Source organism: Gymnodraco acuticeps, unplaced genomic scaffold, assembly GCF_902827175.1.
Source record: "Gymnodraco acuticeps unplaced genomic scaffold, fGymAcu1.1, whole genome shotgun sequence".
Lineage (NCBI taxonomy): Eukaryota > Metazoa > Chordata > Actinopteri > Perciformes > Bathydraconidae > Gymnodraco > Gymnodraco acuticeps.
This window is the reverse complement of record NW_022991980.1, coordinates 146,657-159,768: the sequence shown is the minus strand read 5'-3', so window position 1 is coordinate 159,768 and position 13,112 is coordinate 146,657.

Sequence of the window (13,112 nt, the reverse complement as noted above, 5' to 3'; positions counted from 1 at the left end):
TGCTGTCGCGCTTCCTCCTCGTCCTCCCCTCTGCCACCTCCTCCAGATTGTCCAGTTGTCCAACTACAGAGCTAGCCTTCCTCACAAGCTTGTTCAGCCTGCCAGTGTCCCTTGTGTTTGTGTTTCCACCCCAGCACCAGGGTGGGAATTTCACGACGGCCACGACGGCCATGGCCGTCATTGCCCCGCACTTTGGCCGTGATGCCCTGTGAAAAAAAAATGCAATTCACGGCCAAAGTGGCCTTTGTGCCCCTGTCAAAAGTTCCAGTGTAAACAACGCTAGTGAAGTCATACTAGTGCACGCAGTAGGATAGTCCCGTGCCTGTGGATCAGAGCGATTGCTCTGCTGTGATTGTTCCGTCAGAAATGCCTGTAGGGTAGGGATGTGCATCTCCATCACTGAGGCCGATGCGATGCGCATCTCGATACGTTGCCACGATACGATACATTAACGATACATTTGAAACACCAGGCGATGCAATACGATACGATTCACCCCTGTTGCGATACAGTTCGATACGATTTGATTCAACATTATGCGATTTGGTGCGATACGATGCGATTCAACACGATGCAAAAATAATGATACTTCAATTTGGCACGACAGAGGATTTTTGTTTTATTCCTTATATGCAGCAAATCATACATTAACAAAAAAGTGCTTTACATATTTGGTACTGCACATCCCATCATGCCTTTTATTTTTTTACCTTTAAAAGCTCTCCGAAGTACAATTGTATAACACCTCACAGTTAAACAATGTAAGGATGCATTGCTCATGATTAACAATGTGCAAATAACAGCTACCATAGAGCAATGCCCATACAGCTGCCAGCCTGATGTGCTTAACACTCATTCATAGGCTAACTCACCAGTGAGCAGAAAGCGGTGGGTTCTATATGAACAATAAATAATACAAATAACCTTTCACAAACAGGTATTTCATAACTGCTTACATTTAAACTATTATTGGCCGTCACAGGCTGCTGTAAACTAAACACCACTCTCTCTGACAGAACACCTCACTGAGTGATTTAACTCATATGTCTAACTTTCAGGTTTCTCTTTTCAGCCGCAGACCCCATGTCGACTCTTTATGTGCGTCGCTAAGTTCCTCGTACTACTTGTGTACTTTAAATCGGCTCGGCATCGTTAACAATTTGCGAGCGATTTTTCAAGTTGACCGTCTGTGCCGCGCACATATACCATCAGGACGTTACTGATGGGGTGCGGCTGCGGAGTGATACTGTGTGTATGCAAGCCCGCATCTAGGACGGATCTATGTATCATGGCTGTAGACCTGTTAAGTAATAGAGAGGCGAAGTCCCTCCCCTTCCGAAAGCCTCCATGGGACCCCGGAAGCGGAAAATTATACATTGAAGTCAATGGAGAGAGAAAGGTTATCTTTTGATCCCGTTTGAATTGTGCCACGAATGACACATATGATGTTTGTCAATTTAAAAGAACATTTTGCAAGTCAAAAAAATAAAAATGTGTCGTAAAACTGTGAAGTTACACATTTTTTCGTGTGAAACCGCTCAGTGAACTACAGGTCTCTCGTCTCGCACAATACGCGTCACCAACATAAAGATGGCCGTCACGTTAGCACATTTCACCACATTCTTTCAGAATGAGAATAAAAGTATTTTACGAGGTGAAAATCACTACAAGTCTGGGCACGTTGAGAGCTGTACCTATATGAAAGGGGAGTTAGTCGGTTCTGTAAGAGCCAGCATGCGGGACCGGCTTTACAAGGTTTCGGTGAGTAATATGAGTGCAATGTGTAACGTTAATGTCAGCTAGCTAACATTAGCTAACAAGGTACACTAACGTGTTTTATTTTAGCAACTAGTTTTCTCCTTAAGAACTTCGTTTTATCTAACTTCGTTTTATATCGACTATACTGTATGTGTTATCTCCTTTTTCTCGTTGTGTCATTTGAGTTTATTTGCTGTGTGTCGATTCAAGGATTTTGGTTATCTAGGCACAGCTGTGTGTGACTCCCTCTGGTACACCGGTATGTGTTTTCCTAATGTAGAGAGCATTGATTAATTAATAAACTACACACTGAGTCTAGATCCTGACCAAATCCTTTTTTATTGTTGATCAAATGTTTTTCAAAAATGTATTCATACACATTTAGAAAAATACAATGTACAATCACAACCAATACAACACAAATTACAAAAAATACAGAAAAAACAAACAATAATAACAGACAAGAGGACAAAACTATGGAAAAATAAACCCTCCCACCCCCAGATCCGGACCATCCTTGCATTATTGCTCATTCAATCTATTATAGCATGCTAACAAATGGTACTTACTTTATTTTTACAGATCTGCATGGGAGACGATGGCGCGATGCAGAGCGCTGTCTGTGATTGTGCACAGGAGATGTACAAATGCAGCCACGCTGCAGCATTGGCAATATTTGCCATGTGGCAGATCAGCTCTACAGATGTTGAGTGCCAGTGGAGGAAGCCTGGCACTTCCAAAGTAGTCCAGCCAGTGTCTCAACTTTACCAACAGCGAGAGGAGACATACAACCCACTGGCCAGAGACATCGCCAACTGTCAACTGGGGGGTTGTAAACGAGGCCGAAGGCTTTTGTGGAGGCCTATCAAGTGACAGTGTTCGAATCGAGTCTGGTCTCTTTGTGAGTGAGTCGGGTGTTTTGGGAGCATCACCCGATGGACTTGTGCAGCCATCTGCCCTGCTGGAGGTGAAGTGTCCACACAGCCAGAGGAACATGACCATCACGGAGGCAGTCCAGTTACCATCCTTCTGTCTCCGTGAGGAGGGTGGGTCATATATTCTCAAGGAGAATCACCCATACTGGCACCAGGTCCAAGGGCAGCTGCATATCACAGACCGGAGTCTCTGCTACTTTGTTGTGTGGACCACGAAGGAGGCGATCATCATCCCCATCCCCAAAGACCCTGCATGGCATGGAAATCTCCTCCTCCTGGAACAATTCTACACCCAGCATATGCTCCCTGTGTTGGCCAGTAGAGAGGAGGACATTTCAATAAACATACTCTTAACACCCTCGGACTCTGCGTTGTGTTTCGTATGTGTGATGGGGTGTTATGCAGAGGGGAGGAAAACAGGACACAGCAGATTGGGATTGTGGTGGAGATGCTGAGCAGTTATTTAATTGTTGCATGTAATTATTATTATACTGCGTGCTTCTTAGTTATTCCATCTTTTGCTGCAACATGGATCTGTATGTAACTCTATATTTACTTGTTATCTACCACACTTCCTTCTACATCATACACCATCATTATACATGATGGTGTATATAGGATATATATATTTGTATACATATCTGTAAATTGTATAATTTTATTTAAACGTCTTTTTGATCTCTCAAACTGAGTAAGATTGACAATAAAGTTGACTTTGAAAAATATATATATTCTTTATGAAAATAGTTGACTGTTGTCAAATGAATCCAAATGAAACGTTGGACTGAACTACAACTACGCCTTTAAATCTCTACGGACTGTTTTTCAGTGGAATGGGAAGTTCCTATCTTTAAACATTTATTAGTTTTTTCTCAGAACAGATTTGATTTTCTGAAGTTAATTTAACTTTGCCGACCATGTAAGGTCATCATTAAAAGGTACAATCAATTTGTTTAGGGTTGACTAAAATAATGAAAAACAATCATTTGGATAATTTACTGACAGAATAAGAAACTCAATGATGCTCTACTCACCTGTTCCCTTTTTATAAAGTGAAACAGTTGAAACGATAGATTTTAGTAAACTTAAAAACAACCTTCTCCAAAAGCTATCAAGGAATATACCGAATACTTGTTTTAGAACTTTATTACATGTTTTTATATAAATAGTTTGAATGATCCATAATTAACAGAAGCTTGTGTTTACACTGACCTGTTACTCATATATTAATGTCTTTGTAACTTCAGTAAACCACTACCTCACTCATTTCACTTTCATTCATCACGGTTCAGTAAACTAAGTGATACATGAACCAGTTTAATCATTATAATAACGTAGGATGGCAACTCTTTGAAAATGTAGGTGGCTCTTAAAAGAGCTGTTGTGTTTGGGTGTGCTGGTCTCAGGTCAGTCTAAGCCCTCTCTCCGCAGATGCGGAGGGGCCAGCTGGATGTCCTTGGGCATGACGGGGACTCTCTTTGCTTGGTTCATCTTACTGGGGGGCAGCTACATGGATGTTGGTGCAGTCCACAATCATTGCGCAGTTGAAGGCAGAATTAATTTATTATTGACTCCGAATGAAGCACAACTTCATGTCATACAATACAATGACTTTATTTGTAATTGTGTAAAAAAATATGAGCATTGATTAGCAAGCAGGACCTGCAGGAACAGAGAATGGTGATGGATGGAGCTGGGAAGAGAGAAGAATAAAGAAAACAGATCAACTTTATTATCGGATATTAAAAATTCAATTTCAAAACAAGTTGCCGCTCCTACAGTTTTCTAGTATGTAAAGATGATTTCACATGACCTATGCAAAATATCACACTCAATACATGTGTGTCTCTGGGGGTGCATTGTGCTTTTGATGTATATAAATAATATACCATAACCAAATACTATTACGTATAGTGGAAATCAGGTTGCCAGAGCAGGTCAGTCCAGTGTGCATGTTCCTCAACGTCTCAGCAGTTACAGGTGAGGTAAAGAAAATAAAAGAGAAAAAGGTCAGTAACAACACTTTGAATAATTATCTCTTCTAACAATTTTCTCTCAATAAGCACACAACGACTGTCTTTCCAACAAACAGATTGTCATCACAATGAAACACGTCCAGAAGAATGACATGCAAAGCTCCCTGCCTGCCTTCGACTCTCCCTGAACTGCTTCCTTAGCACCCGGTGGAGGGCGCAGTAGGCTCCTCTTCAAAAGTTTCACAAATACTTACCATCATGTTTGGTTACTGTTTAACATTTTGGTTTACTTCATGTAATAAAATAATAACTTCATGGTAAGGCTACTAAAAATGACAAGGCTAAGTAATGTAATGCTAACTAACGTGCTCGCTACTCGTCGCTACTAGCTAGGTAGCTAACTTGACTATGTTCCATGCACAACATGTATATTACCTATGATATTACCTGATATGTCTGATCCAGCGACTCCTGGTCCTTTCATCAGACGGGAATCGATAGAAGGAGCAAGTGGTATGATCACTTTTATGACTACAACCTGGTACAAAACACACAGGCATCTTGTAAAAGTGAATTTATTTTTAGCGATCTATAATTTATTGGAGGGAATAAATCAGTTATGAGATCTTCTTCTTCTTCGCTTTAATTACGAGTCTTATTATAAATCACCGAGCATGCCTGTGACATCACTTACGCGACCCAGAATGGGATTTGGGATTTGTAGTCTTTGTAGTAGCGTATTTTTCATAGTCTTATATTTCAGCAGTTTTATGACAAAATGTGACTTTTTTGACATGGAAATGATTGTTTAAGATTGATAAACATCATATGTGTAGTTCTTGGCACAATTCAAACGGGATCAAAAGATACGTGTTCTCTCTCCATTTAATTCAATGTAAATGTTTCGCTTCCGGGGTCCCATGGTCCGGAAGTAGATGGGCGTGACTTCGCCTCTCCATAAAGATACCTCATACAAAGGTCTACGGATACCTTATTACTCTCCATGACCTGCGGTCAACTATATAGCATAGCATAAAGGACTATTACACCGTCTTTCTTGAACAATCCGAAGTGTTGCCAAACGTTTGATTTGTAGGTATTTTTCGGTGCGCTGTTTCTCTTTCTCCTCGACTCCCGTGTGTGTTGATAACTGAGACTCTCGGCCTCCGTAGTGGCGAAGCAAATATCAAAGATCGTCTCTGCTGAGCGTTGACAAGATTAGGGGATTTTATATGAATGAATCGGTTTTTTACCGATGCAAAGACGTTACGCAATCGATGCATCGCGAGTTCAACCCGGTTCAACCCAAACTGTAGCCGATGTGCACTCTTTCAACCGGTGCACTCGCATCTTGAACGTTTATGCCGGTGCACCGATGCGAATCGGTGAATCTTAACATCTCTACTGTAGGGGCCCGACAGCCTCCTCCTCAGCCGCGGGAGCAAGACAAGCACAGGTAAGCAAGCGGACCAAGCGGTTTTGATATGATTTAACTGAAGTATGTGGTAGTATTTGAAAGGACTTAACATTTACGTGTTTATAGAAAGTACTATTGATAGGTAATTACCATTGTATTAGCCTATTTAAAGTCGACTCGTTACATTTTGTCATGAAAACTAGCGATAGCTAGCTAGTTTGGATAGCGCTAACGTCTTCCCTTCAAGGGGTCTAAATCTAGTGTTGCTTCTACAAGCTAGCAGATAGCTGTCACCTTTGAATCTAGTATTTTTCTTGCTAAGCGGTTTTGATATAATACATGACTGACTTATGTGGTTTATGGCTGAACTTAACGTATACCTTTAAGAAACACTATTGCTATTCAGCCATTTGTAAAACGACTGGTGTTGACGTTAGTGCTACACTTTTCAGTCATGTTGATTGACCAGCGTAATTTAACCAAACGGCCTTTGTGCCCTGTCATGTGGCCTTTGTGCCCTGTCATGTGGCCTTTGTGCCCTTAAAAAAAATGTGAATGGGAAGGCCAAATGGCCTTGCCCCTAAAATGATGAAATTCCAAGCCTGCCCAGCACACCACGGCAAAGAAGAGCACACTGGCCACCACAGACTGGTAGAACATCTGCAGCAGCCTCGTGCACACGTTGAATGACCTGAACCTCCTCAGGAAGAACAGCTTGCTCTGTCCCTTCCTGAAGAGAGCATCAGTGTTGTCTGTCCAGTCCAGTTTATTGTTCAAGTGCACTCCCAGGAACTTGTAGCTGTTCATGGAGGAGGTCCGATAAGTACTGGGAGGCATGGAGAGACTTGTAAGTGAGGAGGAGTGGTACTGGATCCGGGACTTGACTGAAGGTGGATCACTTATGCATACACACATACAACAAAAATAGCCAAGTAACAAGTGTTTCAAGTCTTTTAACATGAACAATCAAATTAGCTCAGTTTTCATCATCGCTGCTACTGTACAAAAATATCAGCACGGATAAATCCAATCAAGGATCAATTAGTTCAAACATGGTGGATACATTTGAATAATTTCCAGTGATCTTTTAAATTGTCATTCACGTTTGTGTAGTGCTCACAGAATGTAATGTGATTACAGCAGTTATTCTCTACTAATAGTTCATTAAAGACTGTATATAATGACTATTTTGCTCATCCCTTTCAAGATTGCAAGATTTTCTAAGGTTTATTGACATATCATATTATAAACAACTACGGTGTAGTTATGCAATGAATGAAAAACTTGGGTCGCAGGTTCCTCAACAGTGCATTACAAGACATCTATCAATATTTGTATACCTCCACCATTAAACTGTCATATTCTGCACATTTCTTATACTATCTACATACATCTTATAAGAGTATAATACATATAATATCAGTTAAAATAAGTGCTTCAACATAGTTAACATTGCTAGAGGTATACACACATATTGATAGATGTCTTGTAATGCACTGTTGAGGAACCTGCGACCCAAGTTTTTCATTAATTGCAGAACTACACCGTTAGATGTGGGTTGGTTCCCCTTAGACTATCTTAACAGGCCAAATCTCAACAGTTCTATACAATCTGGAAACCTCACTTTAATGTCTTGGGTCTGATTTGTAAGTTATTAATGTAAAAGAAACCTCCTGAGGTGGATGTCCTGTAACTCTGAGCACAATCTGAGTGTTATGTTTGTATGTATGCATATGTTATGTGTTTGTTATGGCATTGCATAGATGAGTTAGTGAGAGCTGTTTGTCTTTTGTTTTAAAGGATAGATTAGCCAGGCCTTGTTTTTGTTATATTCATTTATTTGTCTCAATCTCCTTTGTCCCTTCCTTCCTCTCACTAAAGGTTTAATCATATTTTCTCTTTAAATGGGAATAAATACACTTGCTTACTTTGGTGGTTGTGGTTGTTTACAAAGTCTACCTGTAGTGCTGTGATGGTTTGTTTTTTAGTAATCCAGCAGACCATGCTGAAGCAGGTGAATCAATGAGAGCAGCAGCTATAAAATATGGACATTTATTTTATTTATTCAGGAAAAAACATGAGAGGATTCCTCAAAATGGGGGTCAGTAAAGAGCGCCCCCTGCTGCATTCATCAAGAACAACACTGTAAATATTAAATATGAGAAACACCAGTGTAGATATACGTCTAATTCAATCATATTTACAGTTTAATTAAACTGTGTATTGAACTTTAAAACAAGTTCCCATCATACACTGCTCTCTTGAGAGCCTTCAGTTTATGATGTTTCCACCAAGCCTTAGAGATTCAGTGAGGAGTTTAATCAGAGTTTTAAATATGAAATATACACACCGCTGCACACTGACAGTGAGCAGAGGAGTGTGAGTTTGTTTCAGAGCAGAAGCATCACGTGACATGTATGAAGGATGTATGTATTTCAGATAGATGTTTCTGCTGATGCTTCTCTGCTGTCGTTCTGCACCTGTCCACCAGGTGTCCTCATTTCACATCCTGCAGTGGAGACAGTGATTGAACACTTTGTAATAACACCTGTCTCTACTGTGAAACTCTCACTGCCTCAACAAACACGTGTTTCCAGTTCAATCTGAACCTTAGTCTCTGTCTGTTCATATCTCACTTAGAGCTGAAACTCCTGATGTAAGAAAGAAGTGAAACATGTAAAGGTTTGAGTGGAGTATTAATCAGTCGATCAAAGTTGAACTCACTTCTGAAATCTCTGCTATTAATGAATATAGGAGTCAATGGGGCCGTTGGTTGGTGCTCCTGTTACTGCGAGGCTCACAGCTCTGCATGTGTACGTCCCTTTGATTCCACAGACTTTGTTGGAAAGAGGACACTTTTATACGTTCAGTAAAAAGAAGTACAAAGAGTAACAATTGTGGAAGTTAGAGCAAATTAAAAATACATTTGTAAGGCTATTTTCCAACCGCTCCACTCTGAACATTCAGCGCAATACACACCAATGTTAACATCTGAAAAAGGGCACCTTTACTGAGCTTCAAACAAGGCTGAATATTTTGAGAAGATTTAATGGGATTTCAATGATGATTAAAAGTCAGAAGGTATGAAAGATGTGGAATGTTTTGAAGCCTGAATGGAGTTTCTACTTGAATGTATGAATGAGTGAAGAACAGCTGAAGATGGATCAAAAACGGTGAAATCGAGTCAAATTCAAACATTCCGTCCATTCATTTCAATGGAAAATGTTCTGAGAAAATATTGAATATTTCAGAATTTTATGGAAGGTTTGAATTTGAAAAGTAGTGAATGTTTAGATGTTTGAATGAAGTCTTACATTGAAAACTAAAAGTCTATAACAGGATTAATGAATAGAAAAGCTTCATATATTGTGGGATGTGGTTTAGTACCACCACAGAAAGAAAAAAAAACCTCACGATAATGGAAACACAAACTGATTTTTATTTATTACAGAACGGGTTGTAACAGATTAAAAACAGTGGGGCTGAAATACACACACACACACACACACACAGTAATGCATCCTTTAGAAACCCGTATGCATACATCGTCCAACAAAAATAGCAAAGTAACATTAGTATCTAACTCAAAATGAATATTACATACATTACATATCATATAGCTGACGCTTTTGTCCAAAGCAACTTACAATAAGTGCAAAAACAATAAAGAATCAAACTCCGAACAACAAGGAAAGTGCAGATATATTCACTTCAAGCACAGACCATAGTTAGTGCTGGTGAATCAGATGCAAGGCCTACATTAAATCAACAAGCGCTTAGTTTTTATTTTTTTTAAACAATCAAATTCACTCATGAAATTCAGGCTTAATCATCGCTGCTACTGCACAAAAGAAAATACAAAACATATCTCTTGAGTGCTCTGCACTATAGAGAGAGTCTTTACAAACCACATTTTGGAAAACGGAAAGAAATACAAAGTAAAGTTATTTGACGATGCACTTCATCCGACATTAACATATTTTACATCATAATCTGAATCAGAATCAGAAAACCTTTAACGTCCCACAGAGGGGACATTCACATTGCTCCAGTGGAAAAGAGCCAAAGACAGCTTAATGTTAACTAAGAAGCATACAACAGTATTAAAGATAACACATACTTAAAAATAAACATCCTGTAACAGTTCAACATAACTTCAGCTGCAATTCAGTTGCACTTAGTCAGAGAAAATAAAGTTCATATCTCACTTAAAAAAAAAGATCAAAAAGGAACTCAAACTTGAGTTTTACAGTTTTCTTTCAAAATAGGATTTCTGTATTAACAAATAACCACAGGTAAAAACAAAGACACACACACACACACACACACACACACACACACACACACACACACACACACACACACACACCCCCTTTACTCCATCTTTGGCTGTCAGATTGGCTGGAGCGAGTATATTGTAAAGTTGGGCCGGGCAGTCACAACATCGCTGTTGTTCCTGAAGAATGTGAACCATTTCCTGAGGTACTTGTCTGAGTCAAAGCTCCGGGGGTGCAGGCTCACCCAGTCTGATATGACCCACATCATCAGAGAGGTGAAAGCCAACATGAAAGACTTGAAAAAGTCTGTCACTGTCCACCAGTTTAAGGTGAAGAGGAACAAGCTGGATCGTCTGCCGAGCCAGGCGGAGCTTCTCGCCGCCATGGCGGCCGCTGAGAGGCGCATCCCTGATTTACTTGACCTGATGGCTTGCAACCCAACCTCAATTACCCAGTACCTGCTATATGGCTATCTAACCCTCCATTGGAGCCTCCTGTATGGCCACCGTCCGGGTGTGTACGCAAACATGACCAACACTGAGGTCTTGGAGGCGGACTTAAGGGGCACTGCTGAGGGCTACATCATCCATGTGCAGGATCACAAGACTGCCAAGACATTTGGCGAAGCACAGCTGGTGCTTACAGTGAAGGAGTTTAGCTGGGTCATGCGGTGGATGGGGATAAAAGAGGGCTTGTCGGGTCCTCAGAATGAATTCCTCCTTTTCACAACGGGGAACCATGCCTCCAGGAACCTGAACGCTCACTTGAAGTGGGCTTGGGCTGATGCTGGGCTAGAAACAGCCGTCACCTTCACAATCCTGCACACTGCCCTGGCTGACAATATCAAGCATCACCAAGATCCAGAAAGCAGGTCGATTCTCGCCAGGTTTATGTGTCACGACGTAAGCACTGCAGACCGGTTCTAAGCGAATACGCCTGGAATAAAGGAGGGATTGAAGATCCGCTCCATGTTCAGTGCGGCAGCAGCTGCAGCAGCATCATCGGAAGGAGTTCTACCGCCGTCAGATACCTCCGAAGAGGACTCAGGGGCGGAGAGCAGCGATACCTCTTCTTCAGGGCCGGTTGATACTCCTGAGGTGGGGGTAGAGGCCGTGGACTCAGCCTGTTTCCCTCGGTGCACCGTACAAGTTAGACGGCTAATATGGCCCCCGGGCCCCCGCTAATCATGTTTGTATCATGTTATTATTATGTTTATTATGCATATTGTGTATACTGTTTTTGTAAAAATAATGTGATAATTAAATAAATAAAAAAACATTTTAATAACGTTTAAGGTTCCCAGGGGTTGATACATTGCCAGGTATCAGACTATTTAAACTAAGTTTACCCATGATTCAGACACCTTCCCTGGCTTGTAAAATGCGGTGATGCACCCTGGAGGTATCATACTATTTTAAACAACTTTTCCCCGCCTTTGAAACACTTATTCCTGGGTTTTAGCATGTCATTTTGCAAGATATCATTTAACATTGAAGCTCTCCTGGAAATTGACATATTCTGTCCATCTCCAGGAGAGCTTCAATGTTAAATGATATCTTGCAAAATGACAGGCTAAACATCTCTTCCAAACGTTTAAAAACACTTTCCCCGACAATTTAAACACTATTTCTGGCTTGTAAAGTGCAGTGGTAGTATCAGACTATTTAAAGGGTTACCAGGGCCATGAGAACATCCTCCACAGGAGGGTGGGTGGTGCTGCTGTGAATAAGGACGAATATGGATGCCGATGGGCGGACGATAAAGCATCACAAACTCCACCCCCCCTTTAAGGTTCCCAGGGGCACAAGGTTTTTGAGGGTGTGATCATCTGGGTTTAGTCCGTGGGGGAGTGTTTAAGTTTGGGGGCCCAGGGATCCAAGGTGCGCGATGTTATGGAAGTACGCATGTCAGGGACAGATGCTGGAGCTGCTTAGTCCGTGATTTGGGGGTCTTGGAGCGGCCACAGAGAGGTGCTTTTCCCGGTGTATTTCATGGAAGTCTGACATAGCCTGTTTGCTCATGTAAGGAAAAGGTGTGCCTTATGGACAGAGTTAACATGAGACTTGTCCTTCAAATGTACACATATCCGCACAATGGAAATGTGATGTCAACTTCCAATGCAAAGTCCCTGCCATCGGCATGACACATTTTACCAACTGTAAACCAACACTTGGGGGTGCTCTATGCATGTGTCTGAGGGTAAAATAATCATCATTCTTTATATAAATATGTTTGTCAATATCATGGACATTTCCTTTTAAATTGGGGTCCACGAAGCTGACACAAGATACCCACAGATAAGAACTCATCTCGGACTAAAATCCTCAATGCATAGCAGTTTTAATGGCATTTTTGTTATTCAATGTTACCAGGGGCACGCACTTCTGACCGGTGTTCCCTCTTGGTTTAGTCTGTGGGGGAGTGCTTAAGTGTGGGTACACAGGTTCGCCTGCTGCAAAAGGTTATTGAGGTGGGGGTCTTGCTGGTGCTCAAGTGTCCATATACGTCACCCCATATTCATATAACTTTTACTCGCCTTAAGAGACACTATTTTGGGGTACAATTTATCCATTTTCACCCCTTTTTTCTGGTTCTTCCAAAAGTTAACTTAGACTTTTTCTGACTCTGGAGGAATGTAACGGGAGTTGTCAGGGGACTATATCCGCCTTAAGAGACACTATTTTGGGATACATTTTTATCCATTTTCACCCTTTTCTCTGGTTCTTCCAAAAGTTAACTTAGACTTTTT